Source organism: Anabrus simplex, chromosome 13 (assembly GCF_040414725.1).
Source record: "Anabrus simplex isolate iqAnaSimp1 chromosome 13, ASM4041472v1, whole genome shotgun sequence".
In the NCBI taxonomy this organism is placed as follows: Eukaryota; Metazoa; Arthropoda; class Insecta; order Orthoptera; family Tettigoniidae; genus Anabrus; species Anabrus simplex.
In genome coordinates this window covers 15,414,244-15,428,014 of record NC_090277.1, presented here as the reverse complement: position 1 = coordinate 15,428,014, position 13,771 = coordinate 15,414,244, and the positions used below count along the sequence as shown (strand labels likewise).

General features: G+C 43.0%; 1 protein-coding gene across 1 annotated transcript in view; it reads left to right on the top strand.

The window, feature by feature from the left end:
* LOC136884657 (uncharacterized) overlaps window positions 1-13,771 on the top strand; it is a 578,112-nt gene that overhangs the window by 131,875 nt on the left and 432,466 nt on the right. The window lies entirely within an intron of this gene.

The window sequence follows — 13,771 nt, the reverse complement described above, 5'->3', positions numbered from 1 at the left end:
TGAATTTCCCAGATGTCAATTGGGAAGGAAATGCGAACGACAGGAAGCATGACCAACAAATGGCAAATAAGTTAATATGGGAAGGACAGCTGATTCAGAAAGTGATGGAACCAACCAGAGGGAAAAATATTTTGGATGTGGTGCTGATAAAACCAGATGAGCTCTATAGGGAAACTGAAGTAATAGATGGTATTAGTGATCATGAAGCTGTTTTTGTGGTAGTTAAATATAAATGTGATAGAAAGGAAGGTCTTAAAAGTAGGACTGTTAGGCAGTACCATATGGCTGATAAAGCAGGTATGAGGCAGTTTCTAAAAAGTAACTATGATCGGTGGAAAACGGTAAATAAAAATGTAAACAGACTCTGGGATGGGTTTAAAGAAATTGTTGAGGAATGCGAAAACAGGTTTGTACCTTTAAGGGTGGTAAGGAATAGTAAAGACCCACCTTATTATAACAGAGAAATAAAGAGACTAAGAAGGAGGTGCAGACTGGAAAGAAATAGAGTTAGAAATGGCTGTGGAAGTAAGGAGAAATTGAAGGAACTTACTAGAAAATTGAATCTAGCAAAGAAGGCAGCTAAGGATAACATGATGGCAAGCATAATTGGCAGTAATACAAATTTTAGTGAAAATGGAAGGGTATGTATAGGTATTTTATGGCGGAAACAGGTTCCAAGAAGGACATTCCAGGAATAATTGATGTACAAGGGGAGTGTGTATGTGAGGATCTTCAAAAGGCAGAAGTATTCAGTCAGCAGTATGTAGAGATTGTTGGTTACAAGGATAATGTCGAGATAGAGGAAGAGACTAAGGCCAAAGAAGTAATAAAATTTACATGTGATGACAATGACATTTACAATAAGATACAAAAGTTGAAAACTAGAAAAGCGGCTGGAATTGATCAGATTTCTGGGGATATACTAAAGACAATTGGTTGGGATATAGTACCATATCTGAAGTACTTATTTGATTATTGTTTGGCCGAAGGAGCTATACCAGATGAATGGAGAGTTGCTATAGTAGCCCTGTGTATAAAGGAAAGGGTGATAGACATAAAGCTGAAAATTACAGGCCAGTAAGTTTGACATTCATTGTATGTAAGCTTTGGGAAGGCATTCTTTCTGATTATATTAGACATGTTTGTGAAATTAATAACTGGTTCGATAGAAGGCATTTCGGTTTTAGGAAAGGTTATTCCACTGAAGCTCAACTTGTAGGATTCCAGCAAGATATAGCAGATATCTTGGATTCTGGAGGTCAAATGGACTGTATCGCGATTGACATGTCTAAAGCATTTGATAGGGTGGATCATGGGAGACTACTGGCAAAAATGAGTGCAATTGGACTAGACAAAAGAGTGGCTGAATGGGTTGCTATATTTCTAGAAAATAGATCTCTGAGAGTTAGAGTAGGTGGAGCTTTGTCTGACCCTGTAATAGTTGAGAGGGGAGTTCCTCAGGGCAGTGTTATCGGACCTTTATGTTTTCTTATATATATAAATGATATGAGTAAAGGAGTGGAATCGGAGGTAAGGCTTTTTGCGGATGATGTTATTCTCTATAGAGTGATAAATAAGTTACAAGATTGTGAGCAACTGCAACGTGACCTCGAAAATATTGTGAGATGGACAGCAGGCAATGGTATGTTGATAAACGGGGCTAAAAGTCAGGTTGTGAGTTTCACAAATGGGAAAAGTCCTCTCAGTTTTAATTATTGCGTTGATGGGGTGAAAGTTCCTTTTGGGGATCATTGTAAGTATCTAGGTGTTAATATAAGGAAAGATCTTCATTGGGGTAATCACATAAATGGGATTGTAAATAAAGGATACCGATCTCTGCACATGGTTATGAGGGTGTTTAGGGGTTGTAGTAAGGATGTAAAGGAGAGTGCATATAAGTCTCTGGTAAGACTCCAACTAGAGTATGGTTCCAGTGTATGGGACCCACACCAGGATTACCTGATTCAAGAACTGGAAAAAATCCAAAGAAAAGCAGCTCGATTTGTTCTGGGTGATTTCCGACAAAAGAGTAGCGTTACAAAAATGTTGCAATGTTTGGGTTGGGAAGAATTGAGAGAAAGAAGAAGAGCTGCTCGACTAAGTGGTATGTTCCGAGCTGTCAGCGGAGAGATGGCGTGGAATGACATTAGTAGACGAATAGGTTTGAATGGCGTCTATAAAAGTAGGAAAGATCACAATATGAAGATAAAGTTGGAATTCAAGAGGACAAACTGGGGCAAATATTCATTTATAGGAAGGGGAGTTAGGGATTGAAATAACTTATCAAGGGAGATGTTCAATAAATTTCCAATTTCTTTGAAATCATTTCGAAAAAGGCTAGGAAAGCAACAAATAGGGAATCTGCCACCTGGGCGACTGCCCTAAATGCAGATCAGTATTGATTGATTGATTGAAGAAAAATGGTGATTACCGACTTTGTTTAGATCTACGTCAAGTAAATAACAAGACTGTATCATGAGCCTACCCCATACCGGATCTCCGACATCTGATAAAGCAAGTGAGTGGAGCAAAGGTCTTCAGTACACTCGATTTGTACTCTGGCTACTGGCAAGTGGAAGTCGAAGAGGAGTCTCGACTGATGACTGCTTTTTCCACCTCAAAAGGACTCCATCAATTAATAGTCATGCCCTTTGGTCTTAAGAATGATCCAGCAACCTTTATGCGTCTGATGGACGAAGTCTTGTCCGGATACACAGGCGAATTTTTACAGGTCAATATGGACGACATCCTCGTGTACAGCAAGGCGTTTTGAACCATTTGGAACACCTAGCTAGAGTTTTAGAGAGTTTGAGGGTTCACGGACCTTCCTGCCAAGTCAAGAAGTGTCAGTTCGGATCAAACTCAGTTGAGTCATGTATTGATGGACAAAGGCTTGGAGAGACAAACTGAGAAGAATATGGCCATTGAGGAACAGGGAAGGCCTCGCACGAAACGCCAAGTACGTCAATTTTTAGACCTCTGTTGGTGGTACAGTAGCTTTGTACCACACTTTGGAAGGAAAGCTGCTCCGCTAACCGACCTCCTCAATAGAAACATACCATTTAAATGGACCAAAGGGAAGAAACAGCCTTCCAGGAAACAAAAAGATCTATTTGTGACGCTCCAAGTCTAGCTTATCTGGATGCAAGCCGGGAGGTCTGCTTGCAGACAGATGCGAGTGACATTGGTCTCGGGGCTGTACTGTTCCACGAGAGAGAAGGAGGAGGCAAGGATATAATTGAGTAGCCAGTAGGAAACTCTCTGCTCCCGAGAGAAACTATTGTACAGCCGAGAAGGAGGCATTAGCGGTTGTATGGGCGATCGAGAAGTTCGGAGGATATCTAGAAGGAAGGAAGTTCTGACTCTTTACAGACAAGTCTTCACTTCAGTAGCTGAATCGAGTTTCTGGAACTAAGTCCAAACTGATGCGATGGGCCTTGATCCTTGCCGATTTTGACTTTGAAATTTGTCATTTTCCAGGCGTAGCCAATCAAGCTGCTGGCAGTCTATCAAGAAATCCTGAGGACGGACAGAAATCAACCACGAACTTATCAGAGAGAGATTCCTGGGCCAACTAAAAAATCCCAAACCGACCCCGTGCTTCTCGCTATCCGGCGAGCAAATAATGAGATCGATGCTGATTTAACAAGGAAGTGGCAGACTGGGTACATGCCCTGTAACAGAATGGCATCCTGGATCAGCAAACGCAGCACTGATTGTCGCTCTGTCCCTGCTCAATTTAAGATCTGTTACAACAACTTTCGACTCGAAGACGGTATATTTAAGTATACTTCCCACCTGCCTGGGTCTTCTCCGGTCATCGTCATTCCGAGGTCGCAGACTGCGAGGAATTTGGGAAAATACGGCGATAATCAAGAAGCCGGTCATCCTGGTCAAGAGGAAACGTACACTTCGATTTGGCGACGTTTCTTCTGGGTACACATGCGTCAGGACATCAAGAACTACGTCCAAGCCTGTGGAATCTGTGCTCGCACTAAGGCGAACAACCAGAAGGCGAGTACCAGCATGAGAGGACGCCAACCGCATCAGCCTTGGGAGGTTCCCGCCCTTGACCTTATGGGATCCTACCCTAGGCCATCTCGGGGAAATACGGGGATCCTCGTGATGACTGGCCTATTCACCAGATGGGTGGAAGCATTCGCCATCCCTGAAGCTACTTCGGGACGTATCGTACAACTTTTAAGGACGGAAGTCTTCATTCGGTATAGATATCCTCGGTGTCTACTCAGGGACAATGGCAGTCAGTTCACCTCCAGACAGTGGTTGCAAGCTCTGTCGGAGTGGGGAGTTGAACACTGGATTACACCGATCTATTATCCGCAGGAAAATCCCACCGAACGGAGAAACCAGGAACTAAAGAAGATGCTTCGGATTCACTTGGTCGACAGAGAACATACCAAATGGGACCGACGGGTTTCTGACCTAGAGAACTTTTCCTTGGACGTCCAATGAAGAGAACTGGCGACCGGGACAAAGAGAGGGACCGGAGGATCCTGATACCTGGCATACGCGGAACCAGCGGCAGATTCAACAGGTGTATCGCCAGGCCGAAAAGCGTTCAAGGAGAGAAGCCGAGAACAACGATGCGCCACAGAAAAGGAAGAACACTGGTTCTTTGTCGAAAACATCCGCTCAGCAACAGGCTTGAGAAGTTTCACGCTGGGATGGCTCCAAAGTGGCTACGACTTTTCGAGGTGGATAAGAAGTTGGGAAATGGTTTGTATCTCCTGAAGACTACACCACCGACGAAGATGCATGCATCGGAATTGAAGGCGTTACCTCGATCCCTACAAGAAGTCAGAGAGACCGGGGAGTCGGCGCTCTCTACGGGGCCCCAGAAGAATGCGGACTTCATGGAGGATCAACACACACCAATACCTACCTTGGAGGATAAGATTGACGAAGACATAGATACGTATAACGACAACTAGATATAATTTAAGACCTAAAGTAAGGAATGTACAGGATAGATATTGAAGGTTTTAAGGGGGATAATTATCGTGGGTACGACATCGTAACTGGTGTAAAACCTTAATTATTGTGTTTGGCATATTTTGGTCATTACATGCATACATACATTACCTTACATTACATTATCATTATAGACCGGTATGCCTTTCAGCGTTACGTTTTTAACTCTCTGTGAATTTACTAAACGTCGCCACAATCGTCTATTTGCATTTAGTGCTGTAGCATCATGTAGTTCTATATCCCTTATCTTTAAATCGTTATAAACTGAGCCTAACCCTAGTCCTCTCGGTATCCCTCTACTTCTCTTACCCTCCATAACAGAGTCCATTATTCTCCTAAGTAACCTATCCGCCTCCATTCGCCTCACATGACCCAACCAACGAAGCCGGTTTATGCGTATAGCTTCATCCATCGAGTTCATTCCTAACTTTTATCTCCTCGTTCCGAATATCCTTCTGCCATTGTTCCCACCTGCTTGTATCAGCAATCATTCTCGCTACTTTCATGTCTGTTCTAACTTACGAATTACATATCCTGAGTCCACCCAGCTTTCGCTCCCTTAAAGCAATGTTGGTCTGAAAACAGACCGATGTAAAGATAGTTTCGTCCGGGAGCTCACTTCCCTCTTACAGAATACTGTTGATCGCAACTGCGAGCTCACTGCATTAGCTTTACTACACCTTGATTCCATCTCACTTACTATATTACCATGCTGGGAGAACACACAACCTAAATACTTAAAATTATCTACCTGTTCCAGCTTTGTATAACCAATCTGACATTCAAGTCTGTTGAATTTCTTACCTACTGACATCAATTTACTTCGAGAGGCTAATTTTCATACCATACTCATTGCACCTATTTTCAAGTTTCAAGATATTAGGCTGCAGGCTTTCTGCACCATCTGCCAATAAGACCAAGTCATCAGCATAGGCCAGACTCCTTATTACATTTCCACCTAACTGAATCCCTCCCTGCCATTTTATACCTTTCAGCAGATGATCCATGTGAACTACGAACAGCAAAGGTGAAAGATAACAGTCTTGTCTAACCCCTGTAAGTACCCTGAACCAAGAACTCATTCTAAAATCAATTCTCACTGAAGCCCAATTGTCAACATAAATGCCTTTGATTGATTTTAATAATGTGCCGTTAATTCCATAGTCCCCCAGTATGGCGAACATCTTTTCCCTCGGTACCCTGTCATGTGCTTTCTCTAGATCTACGAAACACAAACACAGCTAACTATTCCTCCCGTAGCATTTTTCTATTACCTGGAGCATACTGAAAATCTGATCCTGGCAGCCCCTCTGTGGTCTGAAATCACACTGGGTTTCATCCAAATTCCTCTCAACCACTCATCACACCTCCCTTCCATGATGCCAGTGAATACTTGGCCTGGTATACTAATCAATGAGATACCTCGATAGTTGTTGCAATACTTCCTGTTCCCTTGCTTATAGATAGGTGCAATTACTGCTTTGGCCCATTCTGAAGGTACCTTACCAACACTCCATGCTAATCTTACTACTCTATGAAGCCATTTCATCCCTGCCTTCCCACTGTACTTCACCATTTCAGGTCCAATTTAATCTGTTCGTGCTGCTTTATGACAATGGAGTGTATTTACCATCCTTTCCACTTCCTCGAACGGAATTTCACCAACATAATTTCCTCCTCCCCATGAGCTTGGTTATTCGCGACACTACCATGAAGATTTCCTTTTACGTTGAGGATATTTTCAAGCTATTCCCTCCACCTCTCCAGTGATTCCCTGGGATCTACAGTATTATGAGTTCACCTGAATTACTCAAAACACTGTTCATTTCCTTTTTCCCTCCCTTCCTAAGATAATTTATTACTGTCCAGAAATGTTTCCCTGCTGCTTGACCTAGCCTTTCCAGGTTATTACCAAAACCTTCCTCTTTTTGGATTCGCCAGTATCCAGTATTCGGGAGATAGTGGGTTCGAACCCCACTGTCGGCAGCCCTGAAGATGGTTTTCGGTGGTTTCCCATTTTCACACCAGGCAAATGCTGGGGCTATACCTTAAGGCTATGGACACTTCCTTCCCTTCATCTACGTACAAATCCCTGTCTGCCTCGGCCCTTGTTTGGAGCCATTTCCGAGATGCCTTCCTTTTACGTTTACAAGCTGCTCTCACTTCATCATTCCACCAAGATGTTCGCCTTTTCCCATCTTTACACACAGTTCTTCCTAGGTATTCCCTTGCTGTTTCTACTACAGCATCCCTGTATGCCACCAATTCTCGTTCTATAGCCTGAATCTGCTTACTGTCTGCTGTTCGAAACTTCTCACTAATCATATCCACATACATCTGTCGAATTTCCTCGTCCTGGAGATTTTCTACGCTTATGCGTTTGCAGACAGATTTCACTTTCTCTATCCTGGGCTTAGAGGTACTTAGTTAACTGCAGATCAGATAAGATAGTTGTCTGTATCATCGGAAAATCCTCGAAAAACCCGTACATTGCTAACAGATTTCCTGAATTCGAAGGTGGTTAAGATATAATTGTTATGGATCTGGTGCCTCTAGCCTCTCATATGTAGCGGTGAATAGCCTTATGCTTGAAGAATGTATTCGTAACAGCTAAACCCATACTAGCACAGAAGTCCAGCAAACGTTTCCCATTCCCATTAGCTTCCATATCTTCCCCACATTTACCAATCACCCTTTCGTATCCTTCAGTTCTATTCCCAACTCTCGCATTGAAATCGCACATTAACACTATCTTATCCTCGCTGTTGACCCTCACTACGATGTCACTCAATGTTTCATAAAACCTGTCAACTTCATCCTCATCTGCACCCTCACATAGTGAATACGCTGAAATCTCGTCCTAATTCCTTCAATTGCCAACTCTACCCACATCATTCGCTCATTTACGTGCAATCGTATTCTTCGTGAACAGTGCTACCCCACACTCTGCCCTTCCCTTTTTAACACCCGTCAAGTACACAAGTACACTTTAAAATCTCCTATCTGTTCCTCGTTATCTCCCTTTACCCGAATATCACTTACTCCTAGCACATGCAGACGCATCCTCTTGACTCTGCCAGCTCTACTTTCTTTCTTCAATAAGCCCCATTAATATTGATAGCTCGCCATCGAATTCCATGTCGTTCGCCAAGTTGTTTCCAAGGAGTCCCTCGCCTGTCAAATGGGAGTGGGACTCCGTTACTCCCATAGGTCCGAGGCTTGCTTAAAATGTTCTGAGCTCGGTAAATTCATGAAGCAGGATGCTACCTTACATACACTTAGTCCAAGTGAGGATTTCTCCCCCAACGGGTTAGGGACCACTGGTGGACTGTATAGTCCTAGCTGCCTGAGCACAAGGAAGGCCATGACTCAGAATATGTCCGAGATGCCCACTCCCAATCCATAGCAACTGGTATCCCGACTCTCAGGACCACTTACTAGGCCACTCTGCCGTTGCCTATGGTTCAGTAATCCACACCATGAACCATCCCTATCCACACCAAACCAAACTCCATGGCACAACAGCCCGTGAAGGGCCTTGGCCTACCAATCGATCGCTGCTCAGCGCGAAGGCTTGCAGATTACGAGTTGTCGTGTGGTCAGCACGACGAATCCTCTCGGCCGTTATTCTTGCCTTTTTAGACCGGGGCCGCTATCTCACCGTCAGTTAGCTCCTCATTTCTAATCACGTAGGCTGAGTGGACCTCGAACCAGCCCTCAGGTCCAGGTACAAATCCCTGACCTGCCTGGGAATCGAACCCGGGGCCTTCGGGTAAGAGGCAAGCACGCTACCTCTATACCACGGGGCCGGCAACCAGTCCTATATTAAATTAAATTAATGTCAAAGAGGCATGACATAAAAGTACATACACTCATTAATTTATTTCTACTCACATCTTACATCTTAGGAATCTGAAACATCCGTACGTGTCCCTCCAAGGTCTATGCATAGCTGAATACGCCACCATATTCTGATGCTCCTATTAAGCAACATTCTTGTTGTCACTGTCTGGAAAGCTTCGCGCACGTCATTTTTCAGATCATCAATTCCAACACACCGCTGCTTCCTCCCCTGTTCCTTGCTGTAACCCCGGAGTGCGTTATCGGGTGTTGTGAGATCAGGGCTCCTTGGTGGCCGTGCAAGAGGAGCTGGATTCCCAAAGACCGCGTTCAGACGTTGTCGAACAGTCACTGCGAAGTGAGCCGGTGCCCATCTTGTTGAAACCAAACAGTTTCCCGCATTTTGCAGCTGCGGGATGTGGCAGTAACTGTTCTGATTAACAGAACCTAGGCCAAACAGATGCCCTTGTGTCATTCCGGCCCAGATCATGATGTGAGGTGGGTTTGGCTCGGTTTCTTGAAAAATATGTGAATTTTGTTTTCCCCAAAAGTAAACATAGGGAGCTGTACATTGGTCAGCGTCCATGACTTGTGAGCCGTTGTTTGGAATTGTTGCAGCACAAGCACCAACAAGTCTCGCCAAATCACTGGACGCCAACACCTCATTTTCAGATCCATTTTGATGTGTTTCCTCAGGGTTGATTCCGGTATCGCCAACTCTGACGCACATTTCCGTATGGATTTGACCGGAGACTGTTCGATCGCTTTTTCCACGTCAGCAAAAAGTTCAGGTCTGGTGGAAGGTCTTCCACTTCTCGGCGCGTCGCGAACACTGCCCATTAAAAAGACGCTAATAACGTCTTTGTCGGCGCTGCTTTCACAAACCGCGCAACGAAATCGTCCCTCATATTTTTTAAATTTATTTGCCACTAATGTCTCGCTCATGAATCCACACAACGGCCAGCAAACGTTAATCACTTGTATCAGCCATCTTGGCACCAGGTGCTGTCAACAATCGAAGTTGGTAACAATGGGTATCTGACAATAGTAAAAAAATAAATAATGAGTAGAGGTATAAGAACTTTGCCCGCACTCTGTATACTTTCCTACATCTGGTCTGGACTTAGTTTAGTGTTTTCAGTCAGTGGAAATAACTTTTAAATAAGTGTAAATAAATAGGTGGAAAATGTAAACATCAAAAATATAATATTATGTAGTGTTCCTTTGTGTTCTTTCTTCGCATCAGCTCAGAATATTTACAGTTTTTTTTTAGGTAAGCATACACCGCTACCTTTGGTAAACTCGGAAGCAATTTTCAAGTTAAGTACTGAATGCGTTTAACTGCATGTCCCATTGGATTGCAAGCACATGTACCGACATTACAGTTTTCTACTAATTTCTGAGAATTTCTTTTGATTACTTGTTGAGGTTACCTTCATTCGATTTTTCACTTCCACATAATAACGTAAACAATTCAATGTTACAAGGGTAAATGAAAAAAGTAGTGATCTAGTTTTTGAGGTGCCCTGGTAAAAACAATTTATACGCATTTTTATTATGGAAAATTACGAAATTCTACGTATTTCTAACGAAACTATGTATTTTTCTGACATTTGACACACCTCTGTACTTTGTCGTTAGGAATTCTTAATAAACAATACGTATTTCTACCTTTTCTTATAACAGAAAATCGAGTAGGCCCTATAGAAATGTGTAGTATCGTAGCCTAGTATTTTAGTTAGGGACACAGTTTTAAACTAGGTCGGAACTGGAATTGTTTCATGGCTACCTACAATTCGCCATTCGTCTTCGAAAATATAAACATACTACAAACCGCACCGCCCTTGGCTGATGATGTTTTATACTACCACCATTTTGTGAATTTGCAGCCACACAACATATTGTATCGATAAGGTGGAACAATAATTGCTGTCAATTTGTTAAATTACTCTACACATCGATACGGATCGTGAAGTTGTATTTGTGTGGAGAAGTCAACACGATACATGATGTTTGGATTACCTAGCGCTGTGAAGGTTGAGCCGGATAATACGATTACAGCGCTCCTCCGGTGATTTCCGTTACTATCGACGGAGGCAAAGCAGTGGCGGAGCCCCGGAGGCGGCCTCCTGTTCGCAGCAGTAGCTCCGACCGTATGGACTTACTGGGTTGTAATTTCAAACTTATGCCTATGAATGTAGGCACCCTACAAGAAATATAAGATGATTTGTTACGAGCTGACGGAGGAATTCAAGTCTGTAAGTGCTGCACTGTAAAACAATTGAATCTGAATCAATCAGTCCCCACTGATCTGCATTTAGGGCAGTCGTCCAGGTGGCAGATTCCCTATTTCTTGTTTTCCTAGCCTTTTCTTTAATAATTGCAAAGAATTTGGAAATGTATCGGACATCTCCTTTGGTAAATTATCACAATCCCTAACTCCTCTTCCCATAAAGGAATATTTGCCCCAATTTGTCCTCTTGAATTCCAAGTTCGGAGTGAAAATGCAACACCGCTCCGTTAAGAGCTGTTCGGAAGAACGTAGGATTCAACGAAAGAGCAGCGTAGCCAGGAAGGGCCGATGGGGCGGAACAGAACTGTGCGTATGCAAGACGGACACGGATACAAGTGAATTATGTCGCAGTACAGTACATTAAAATACAGAACAAGGACAATATGATCATGGTCAACAGTTTTACAGTGAATGGTAAGTTATGTTCAGTTTACAATCTAAAATCCAACTTTCGAGGCTTCTTAGGAGATATACTCAACAGATCTGTCTCTGAGAATGTTTGTTTAGTGCTAGTTTTTGTTTGCTTTCTTTTTGTAAACATTCCATGGTCGAGGGGGGGGGGGTTGTCACCCCCAGTAGGCTACTACCACCTGATGGAGACGGCGGACCTCCTACACGGTAACACCGTAGCCCAAGGAGATTTTATTCAGTGAAGGTGAGAACGTTAACGACCGTTGCCTATACTAGGAACTGTTCCATGTAGGAGAATGGAAAACCACGGAAAGCCATTCTCAGAACTGCCAACGGTGGGACCAGCACAGGAGAATCTAATTCTGTCCAATAGCGATGAGGACAGGAGCCAAAGACTTTTTGGAATCGGATCAACCAGACGTACACTCACCGTGCAAAAAGCCGCGCGGTTTGGGTTACGCAGCTGTCATCTTGGTATCTGTAATATTGCTAAATAATGTGTTTGTTTGCTCCTAAAACAACATCTCTCTGGCAGGTCATGATGTAAAACATACACGGAAGACAATCGATATTTACATCATATAGCGCGGGGTGATCATTGCTAACGACGCGAGGTAGCTCAAGTTCAAATCTACACTTGTGTCTAGGGAATGTCGAGGTGCAGCCATCATCGGCTAAGCTCGCGACTGCTCGAGAAATCTCGGCGTTTAGCACCTCCTACCTATTATGGCGATTTCGCGCCACGTGTGGAGCAGGAGAAGCAGGAGAAGAAGAAGCTTTGTTTTGCTGTCAGGCAATGTCGAGGTGCAGCCGATGCAGCTTTTCGTGAAGCCAGCGCTGTCTCTCGTGAGCGCAGCGCGTGGAGCCGCTCCCACGTTTTAAAGTATGAATTTCCTTCATTCTTAAGCAACAGTACAAATAAAATCTGTCCCTCCAGACGCCGTACATGTTTGTATAACTTTAAAGCCTAGAGTTTTAACTATGGTACTTAACTATATTTTTAAAGCGTTTTCAAGCCCCTGAAAAATAATCAGGCGGCAAGATGGAATAACGAACGTTACGTGTTTACAATTGATAGAAATAATGAAACTAAATAATGATTTTTGCTTCTTTCTATTACGATAATTGAATGTTACTGATAGTAATAATAAAACTCAATAAGGATTTAACTTTGTTCGAATCCTTGGCTGAATAGCCAGCGTTGTGGCCGTCGTTTCAGAAGGTCCCGGATTTGATTTCTATCCGGATCGAAGATTTTAATCCCGTCTAATTACTTCTGGCTCAGAGACTGGGTGTTAGTGTTTGTTCCACCACTTTTCTCTTAATATTCAGACAACACACTGAGCCTCCGTATCTCAGACGGCAGCGCGTCGGCCACTCAGCGCTGGATAACGCGGTCCAAATCCCGGTCACTCCATGAGGGATTTGTGCTAGACAAAGCGGAGGCGAGACAGTTTTTTCTCCGGGTTTCCCTGTCATCTTTCATTCCAGCAACACACTGAATTCTCATTTCATAGCATCTATCAGTCATTAATAAATCACTTTGGGAGTGGCGACCCCATCGTACTAATAGCCTATATATGCTTCATTCATTGCACCCTTTATTATTATTATTTATTTTCCACCAATTGTAGGTACAATTTATGGATGGCGAATGGAGAAAGGGCATAGCCCCACATACACGAAAGTGCCCCCACCACCACTTAAAATTACAATATTCAAATATACAATTACATTCTACATAGTGTGCTTATATACAGTTACCGTATTTACAGGCATATTTACACCCTTGACCCAGTCAATGACTGGAAAACAGGTTGTAGGTTTTTATTCAAACACACTGCACTTCCAACCACCGCAGAAACATGCAATTGTGATTACTAGACTTCGGAACTTTAGGTGTTAAAAGGTTATTTTAGCTGCCAAAAAGACTCTCAAGTAGGTTCTAAAATACTTTTAGGCAGCTTCAATTGTACATATTTTAATAGGCTTCAATTAAAATACCATACTTATTTTGCTAAATTGATAATAACTTGTTACGGGGAAGTAAACAACTTTACTCACCTCTTTGCTGCAAACTTTCAGGAACAACTCCTGTAACCACTTTTTAATTAAAGACGAGTTGGAACCTGACACTTCCGGCATAATTCACACACTGAACAAACGGGAACACCGAAATATTCTCACAGAATGAATTTTTTTTTTCCCAGCAGGTCAATGGATACTGTATCATCT